Consider the following 9,928-nt stretch of genomic DNA (forward strand, 5'->3'; position numbering starts at 1 on the left):
TGATTACATTAATGACAAAATGGGGTTTACCAAAAGCAGCTTATAAATGAAAACTTTGTTTCACACAAACTGTGTGTGTTTTGTAGCTTGTCCGATGCAGGTCCTAGTAGCCACACGTTTGACATTTCATTTAGAATTTTATTAAATAGATGTTCAACTACCATTCTTTGTCTAACAGAGCACAGACAGTGACAGCTCTTTTAATCAGACATGATGTGTTGTGTGAGGCTCTCTCCCATTTCTCTCACGTTCAACAGTACAGTATCTGGATGGAATTCTTTCTCTATTTCTATCATGTGACTTTTAATGAAGACAAGATCTTTTCTTTAGATAATTACTAGGCCCTGATGCAGGGCCTGTTTCCTACTGTACATGCAGACATATGGAGACACATGTTTCCTACTGTACATGCAGACATATGGAGACACATGTTTCCTACTGTACATGCAGACATATGGAGACACTCTTTCCTACTGTACATGCAGACATATGGAGACACATGTTTCCTACTGTACATGCAGACATATGGAGACACATGTTTCCTACTGTACATGCAGACATATCCATGTTTCTTACATGCAGACATATGGAGACACATGTTTCCTACTGTACATGCAGACATTTGAAAACGTGTACATGCAGACATATGGAGACACATGTTTCCTACTGTACATGCAGACATATGGAGACACATGTTTCCTACTGTACATGCAGACTGGAGACACATGTTTCTACACATGCAGACATATGGAGACACATGTTTCCTACTGTACATGCAGACATATGGAGACACATGTTTCCTACTGTACATGCAGACATATGGAGACACATGTTTCCTACTTACATGCAGACATATGGAGACACATGTTTCCTACTGTACATGCAGACATATGGAGACACATGTTTCCTACTGTACATGCAGACATATGGAGACACATGTTTCCTACTGTACATGCAGACATATGGAGACACATGTTTCCTACTGTACATGCAGAAATGGAGAAACATGTTTCCTACTGTACATGCAGACATATGGAGACACATGTTTCCTACTGTACATGCAGACATATGGAGACACATGTTTCCTACTTACATGCAGACATATGGAAACATGTTTCCTACTGTACATGCAGACATATGGAGACACATGTTTCCTACTGTACATGCAGACATATGGAGACACATGTTTCTACTGTACATGCAGACATATGGAGACACATGTTTCCTACTGTACATGCAGACATATGGAGAAACATGTTTCCTACTGTACATGCAGACATATAGAGACACATGTTTCCTACTGTACATGCAGACATATGGAGACACATGTTTCCTACTGTACATGCAGACATATGGAGACACATGTTTCCTACTGTACATGCAGACATATGGAGACACATGTTTCCTACTGTACATGCAGACATATGGAGACACATGTTTTACTGTACATGCAGACATATGGAGACACATGTTTCCTTGTACATGACATATGGAGACACATGTTTCCTACTGTACATGCAGACATATGGAGACACATGTTTCCTACTGTACATGCAGACATATGGAGACACATGTTTCCTACTGTACATGCAGACATATGGAGACACATGTTTCCTACTGTACATGCATCATATGGAGACATGTTTCCTACTGTACATGCAGACATATGGAGATCATGTTTCCTTACATAGACATATGGAGACAATGTTTCCTACTGTACATGCAGACATATGGAGACACATGTTTCCTACTGTACATGCAGACATATGGAGACACATGTTTCCTACTGTACATGCAGACATATGGAGACACATGTTTCCTACTGTACATGCAGACATATGGAGACACATGTTTCCTACTGTACATGCAGACATATGGAGACACATGTTTCCTACTGTACATGCAGACATATGGAGACACATGTTTCCTACTGTACATGCAGACATATGGAGACACATGTTTCCTACTGTACATGCAGACATATGGAGACACATGTTTCCTACTGTACATGCAGACATATGGAGACACATGTTTCCTACTGTACATGCAGACATATGGAGACACATGTTTCCTACTGTACATGCAGACATATGGAGAAACATGTTTCCTACTGTACATGCAGACATATGGAGACACATGTTTCCTACTGTACATGCAGACATATGGAGACACATGTTTCCTACTGTACATGCAGACATATGGAGACACATGTTTCCTACTGTACATGCAGACATATGGAGACACATGTTTCCTACTGTACATGCAGACATATGGAGACACATGTTTCCTACTGTACATGCAGACATATGGAGACACATGTTTCCTACTGTACATGCAGACATATGGAGAAACATGTTTCCTACTGTACATGCAGACATATGGAGACACATGTTTCCTACTGTACATGCAGACATATGGAGACACATGTTTCCTACTGTACATGCAGACATATGGAGACACATGTTTCCTACTGTACATGCAGACATATGGAGACACATGTTTCCTACTGTACATGCAGACATATGGAGACACATGTTTCCTACTGTACATGCAGACATATGGAGACACATGTTTCCTACTGTACATGCAGACATATGAAGAGGCAGGCAGGATGTTAGGTCTAATGGTATACAGGAACATGTTGGACTCATTCGCTGAGTACCAGAGATCCAATGGAAGTCAATAATGACAATGAAGTGGTGGCTGGGGGGGGTAGTGTGTATGTGTGTTGGGAGGGTTCTGTGTGTGTGTGTGTGTGTGTGTAGTTTTGGGGGGAAGGGGGTACCTTTTGAGTCCCTTAATTGACATGATCTCCTGGAATGACAACAGCTGTGTGTGTGTGTGTGTGTGTGTGTGTGTGTGTGTGTGTGTGTGTGTGTGTGTGTGTGTGTGTGTGTGTGTGTGTGTGTGTGTGTGTGTGTGTGTGTGTGTGTGTGTGTGTGTGTGGTCTCATATTTATTCAGCTCAACGCCTGGATGAGCAGGACTTATCCTCTGTCCTGATTACCCTGCCTGCCCTGCCACCATTAATCCTTCAGAGACCCTGGCCCTCTATCACCAGTCTCTAACACACACACAGACTAACAGACAGACATTCCCCCATACTCTCTCTTTTTCTCTCTGTCTCTGGTTAGTCCTGAGGGCATAGATGAGAGGTAGTGTGTGTGTGTGTGTGTGCATCTTCTCTCTGTCACCTGGCCCTCCAGGCCCCTGTTAGGCATCCCTAGGGGCCCCCATTCCCTCTAATGCAACGCACAACATTTTTGTGTGTGAGTGTGTTTGCACGTAGCTACCCTCCTGATGTTCCTCTCCCATATCACCCATCCTTTTCTTTGGTAGAGACACAGTCTTAAGTAGCCAGAGCCCTAGCTGTGTGTGTGTCTCTGTCTCTCCTACTCAGGACACCGGTGATCCTTCAATAACAGCCATCCCAGCCAAGACATAATATTGAACATGGCCACATTCCCTCTACCTGCTCTGTGCCCGTTTATCAATTATTGAAATGAGAAAGTAAAAAAACATTGTACTGATAAGTCGGCTCTTTGTTTATGGCTCGCTACGAGCACGAGCACTTGAGACACACACACACACACAGACACACACACACACACACACACACACACACACACACACACACACACACACACACACACACACACACACACACACACACACACACACACACACACACACACACACACACACACACACACACACACACACACACAGTTGATGGAGGCTGGCGTTCCCCCACCCCAACTTTCACCAGCACTACTTCAGGCCTCTTGACTGAAGGTCAAGGAGCGGGTTGTTTAGTTGTGGTGGCTGTATGTAAAGAACCCAGGGGGATCCAGCAGCCTGTTATGACTCTGATGGAAGGATGGTGGGAGCCGGTGCCAAAGCCCTTTTCAATGTACACAGTAGGGGAGGAGGGGAGGAGAGGAAGGGAGGGAGAGGGAAGAAGGGGAGAGGAGAGGGAGGTTTGGGACCAGCTCATTATAAACAGTAGCTCAGGGAAGAGTGCATTGGGGAAAGGGTCTGGCAAGAGATAGCCTTATAGTGGATTAGTGGATTTAAAAAAAATATTGTATGTCACACAAGTATTGTGGTATATACTGTGTGTATGATGCAAACAATGGGGGGAAAAGCATTGGGAAAGAACATGGGACTCACTAGATTTATATTCTGAACATAGTGTGTAGCATACTGTGTATAGCATACTGTGTGTAGCATACTGTGTGTAGCATACTGTGTGTAGCATACTGTGTGTAGCATACTGTGTGTAGCATACTGTGTGTAGCATACTGTGTGTAGCATACTGTGTGTAGCATACTGTGTGTAGCATACTGTGTGTAGCATACTGTGTGTAGCATACTGTGTGTAGCATACTGTGTGTAGCATACTGTGTGTAGCATACTGTGTGTAGCATACTGTGTGTAGCATACTGTGTGTAGCATACTGTGTGTAGCATACTGTGTAGTATACTGTGTGTAGCATACTGTGTGTACTGTGTGTAGCGTACTGTGTGTAGCGTGTAGCGTAGCATACTGTGTGTAGCGTACTGTGTGTAGCATACTGTGTGTAGCATACTGTGTGTAGCATACTGTGTGTAGCATACTGCGTACTGTGTGTAGCATACTGTGTGTAGCATACTGTGTGTAGCGTACTGCGTGTAGCGTACTGTGTGTAGCGTACTGTGTGTAGCATACTGTGTGTAGCGTACTGTGTGTAGCATACTGTGTGTAGCATACTGTGTATAGCATACTGTGTGTAGCATACTGTGTGTAGCGTACTGTGTGTAGCGTACTGTGTGTAGCATACTGTGTGTAGCATACTGTGTGTAGCGTACTGTGTGTAGCATACTGTGTGTAGCATACTGTGTAGCATACTGTGTGTAGCGTACTGCGTGTAGCATACTGTGTACTAGCGTACTGTGTGTAGCATACTGTGTGTAGCGTACTGTTTGTAGCATACTGTGTGTAGCATACTGCGTGTAGCGTACTGTGTGTAATACTGTGTGTACAGCATACTGTGTGTAGCGTACTTGAGACTGTGTGTAGCATACTATGTGAGCGTACTGTTTGTAAATACTGTGTGTAGCTTACTGTGCCACACAATGTAAGACCTACAGGATGTTGAGAACCTATTATGTGAAAGAAATCACCTGAGATGTCTTCTCTGTGTGTGTGTGTGTGTGTGTGTGTGTGTGTGTGTGTGTGTGTGTGTGTGTGTGTGTGTGTGTGTGTGTGTGTGTGTTCCTGCCGTTTCAAACGTTGGCAGGGAGATGAAACGCCTGTTGACACAGTGTTCTCTTTCCCCTGTTGCTTTTCCTCTCCTCTGTGTTGGAAGTGACCACAGGACCACCTGAGAGAGAGACACACACACACTCCATCCCCTTCTCCTGCCAGCGCTCCAGCTCTCTCCACTGTGTCTTCTCCTTTTCCCATAACAAATAACACGGCAGGAAATGAACCTCCATCCTGCTGCTGCAGCATCTCTGTTCCTTATGGCCCAGCCTAGTCCCTGCTCAGAAGGACTCCCATCCTGAATGTTCAACATCTCTGTTCCTTATGGCCCAAGTCCCCTGCTCGTCCTGAAGAGTCCAACATCTCTGCATGGCCCAGAGTCCCCTGCTCAGAAGGACTCCCCTCCTGAAGAGTCCAACATCTCTGTATGGCCCAGCCAGTCCCTGCTCAGGACTCCCTCCTGAAGAGTTCAACATCTCTGTTCCTTATCCAGCCTAGTCCCTGCTCAGAAGGACTCCCCTCCTGAAGAGTTCAACATCTCTGTTCTTATGGCCCAGCCTGTCCCCTGCTCAGAAGGACTCCCCTCCTGACAACACTTATGGCCCAGCCAGTCCCCCTCAGAAGGACTCCCCTCCTGAAGAGTTCAACACTTACAGCCTAGTCCCCTGCCATCCCAACATCTCTGTTCCTTATGGCCCAGCCAGTCCCCTGCTCAGAAGGACTCCCTCCTGAAGAGTTCAACATCTCTGTTCCTTATGGCCCAGCCTAGTCCCCTGCTCAGAAGGTCTTCCAACATCTCTGTTTTTCAGCCTAGTCCCCTGCTAACAAATCCCAACAATGGCCCAGCCTAGTCCCTGCTCAGAAGGACTCCCTCCTGAAGAGTTCAACATCTCTGTTCCTTATGGCCCAGCCTAGTCCCCTGCTCAGAAGTACTCCCTCCTGAAGAGTCCAACATCTCTGTTCCTTATGGCCCAGCCTAGTCCCCTGCTCAGAAGTACTCCCCTCCTGAAGAGTCCAACATCTCTGTTCCTCCCAGTCCCCTGAGGACTCTCCTCCTGAAGAGTTCAACATCTCTGTTCCTTATGGCCCAGCCTAGTCCCCTGCTCACTCCCCCTGAAGAGTCCAACATCTCTGTTCCTTATGGCCCAGCCTAGTCCCCTGCTCAGAAGGACTCCCCCTGAAGAGTCCAACATCTCTGTTCCTTATGGCCCAGCCTAGTCCCCTGCTCAGAAGGACTCCCCTCCTGAAGAGTCCAACATCTCTGTTCCTTATGGCCCAGCCTAGTCCCCTGCTCAGAAGGACTCCTCCTGAAGAGTTCAACATCTCTGTTCCTTATGGCCCAGCCTAGTCCCTGCTCAGAAGGACTCTCCTGAAGAGTTCAACATCTCTGTTCCTTATGGCCCAGCCTAGTCCCCTGCTCAGAAGTACTCCCCCTGAAGAGTTCAACATCTCTGTTCTTATGGCCCAGCCTAGTCCCCTGCTCAGAAGGACTCCCATCTCTGTTCCTGAAGTCCCCTGCTAGTTCAACATCTCTGTTCCTTATGGCCCAGCCTAGTCCCCTGCTCAGAAGTACTCCCCTGTTCAACATCTCTGTTCCCTTATGGCCCAGCCTAGGCTCAGAAGGACCCCTCCTGAAGAGTCCAACATCTCTGTTCCTTATGGCCCAGCCTAGTCCCCTGCTCAGAAGGACTCCCCCCTGAAGAGTCCAACATCTCTGTTCCTTATGGCCCAGCCTAGTCCCCTGCTCAGAAGGACTCCCCCTGAAGAGTCCATCTCTGTTCCTTATGGCCCAGCCTAGTCCCCTGCAAGGACTCCCTCCTCATCTCTGTTCCTTATGGCCCAGAGTCCCTGCTCAGAAGACTCCCCTGAAGAGTTCAACATCTCTGTTCCTTATGGCCCAGCCTAGTCCCCTGCTCAGAAGGACTCCCCTGAAGGACTGTTATGGCCCAGCCTAGTCCCCTGCTCAGAAGGACTCCCCCCTGAAGAGTCCAACATCTCTGTTCCTTATGGCCCAGCCTAGTCCCCTGCTCAGAAGGACTCTCAACATCTCTGAATGGCCCAGAGTCCCTGCAGGACTCCCCCAGTCCAACATCTCTGTTCCTTATGGCCCAGCCTAGTCCCCTGCTCAGAAGACTCCCCTGAAGAGTCCAACATCTCTGTTCCTTATGGCCCAGCCTAGTCCCCTGCCAGAAGGACTCCCTCCTGAAGAGTCCAACATCTCTGTTCCTTATGGCCCAGCCTAGTCCCCTGCTCAGAAGGACTCCCCCTGAAGAGTTCAACATCTCTGTTCCTGGCCCAGCCTAGTCCCCTGCTCAGAAACTCCCCCTGAAGAGTCCAACATCTCTGTTCCTTATGGCCCAGCCTAGTCCCCCTGCTCCTGAAGAGTTCAACATCTCTGTGGCCCAGCCTAGTCCCTGCTCAGAAGGACTCCTGAAGAGTCCAACATCTCTGTTCCTTATGGCCCAGCCTAGTCCCTGCTCAGAAGGACTCTCCTCCTGAAGAGTCAACATCTCTGTTCCTTATGGCCCAGCCTAGTCCCCCTGCTCTGAAGAGTCCAACATCTCTGTTCCTTATGGCCCAGCCTAGTCCCCTGCTCAGAAGGACTCCCCCCCTGAAGAGTCCAACATCTCTGTTCCTTATGGCCCAGCCTAGTCCCCTGCTCAGAAGTACTCCCCCCTGAAGAGTCCAACATCTCTGTTCCTTATGGCCCAGCCTAGTCCCCTGCTCAGAAGGACTCTCCTCCTGAAGAGTCCAACATCTCTGTTCCTTATGGCCCAGCCTAGTCCCCTGCTCAGAAGTACTCCCCCTGAAGAGTCCAACATCTCTGTTCCTTATGGCCCAGCCTAGTCCCCTGCTCAGAAGGACTCCCCCCCTGAAGAGTTCAACATCTCTGTTCCTTATGGCCCAGCCTAGTCCCCTGCTCAGAAGGACTCTCCTCCTGAAGAGTTCAACATCTCTGTTCCTTATGGCCCAGCCTAGTCCCCTGCTCAGAAGGACTCCCCCCCTGAAGAGTCCAACATCTCTGTTCCTTATGGCCCAGCCTAGTCCCCTGCTCAGAAGGACTCTCCTCCTGAAGAGTCCAACATCTCTGTTCCTTATGGCCCAGCCTAGTCCCCTGCTCAGAAGTACTCCCCTCCTGAAGAGTCCAACATCTCTGTTCCTTATGGCCCAGCCTAGTCCCCTGCTCAGAAGGACTCCCCCTGAAGAGTCAACATCTCTGTTCCTTATGGCCCAGCCTAGTCCCCTGCTCAGAAGTACTCCCCCTGAAGAGTCCAACATCTCTGTTCCTTATGGCCCAGCCTAGTCCCCTGCTCAGAAGGACTCCCCCTGAAGAGTTCAACATCTCTGTTCCTTATGGCCCAGCCTAGTCCCCTGCTCAGAAGTACTCCCCCCTGAAGAGTTCAACATCTCTGTTCCTTATGGCCCAGCCTAGTCCCCTGCTCAGAAGTACTCCCCCTGAAGAGTTCATGGCCCAGCCAGTCCCCTCTGTTCCCCCTGAAGAGTTCAACATCTCTGTTCCTTATGGCCCAGCCTAGTCCCCTGCTCAGAAGTACTCCCCCCCTGAAGAGTTCAACATCTCTGTTCCTTATGGCCCAGCCTAGTCCCCTGCTCAAGTACTCCCCCTGAAGAGTTCAACATCTCTGTTCCTTATGGCCCAGCCTAGTCCCCTGCTCAGAAGGACTCCCCTCCTGAAGAGTCCAACATCTCTGTTCCTTATGGCCCAGCCTAGTCCCCTGCTCAGCAGGACTCCCCCCCTGAAGAGTCCAACAGCTCTGTTCCTTATGGCCCAGCCTAGTCCCCTGCTCAGCAGGACTCCCCCCCTGAAGAGTCCAACAGCTCTGTTCCTTATGGCCCAGCCTAGTCCCCTGCTCAGAAGGACTCCCTCCTGAAGAGTCCAACATCTCTGTTCCTTGTGGCCCAGCCTAGTCCCCTGCTCAGAAGGACTCCCCCCCTGAAGAGTTCAACATCTCTGTTCCTTATGGCTCAGCCTAGTCCCCTGCTCAGAAGGACTCCCCCCCTGAAGAGTTCAACATCTCTGTTCCTTAAAGACTCCCCTCCTGAAGAGTCCAACATCTCTGTTCCTTATGGCCCAGCCTAGTCCCCTGCTCAGAAGGACTCCCCCCCTGAAGAGTCCAACATCTCTGTTCCTTATGGCCCAGCCTAGTCCCCTGCTCAGAAGGACTCTCCTCCTGAAGAGTTCAACATCTCTGTTCCTTATGGCCCAGCCTAGTCCCCTGCTCAGCAGGACTCCCCCCCTGAATAGTCCAACAGCTCTGTTCCTTATGGCCCAGCCTAGTCCCCTGCTCAGAAGGACTCCCCCCTGAAGAGTCCAACATCTCTGTTCCTTAAGGACTCCCCTCCTGAAGAGTCCAACATCTCTGTTCCTTATGGCCCAGCCTAGTCCCCTGCTCAGAAGGACTCCCCCCCTGAAGAGTCCAACATCTCTGTTCCTTATGGCCCAGCCTAGTCCCCTGCTCAGAAGGACTCCCCCCCTGAAGAGTTCAACATCTCTGGTCCTTATGGCCCAGCCTAGTCCCCTGCTCAGAAGGACTCCCCCCCTGAAGAGTCCAACATCTCTGTTCCTTATGGCCCAGCCTAGTCCCCTGCTCAGAAGGACTCCCCCCTGAAGAGTCCAACATCTCTGTTCCTTAAGGACTCCCCTCCTGAAGAGTCCAACATCTC

The sequence above is a fragment of the Oncorhynchus keta genome, unplaced genomic scaffold (genome assembly GCF_023373465.1).
Source record: "Oncorhynchus keta strain PuntledgeMale-10-30-2019 unplaced genomic scaffold, Oket_V2 Un_contig_24616_pilon_pilon, whole genome shotgun sequence".
Lineage (NCBI taxonomy): Eukaryota > Metazoa > Chordata > Actinopteri > Salmoniformes > Salmonidae > Oncorhynchus > Oncorhynchus keta.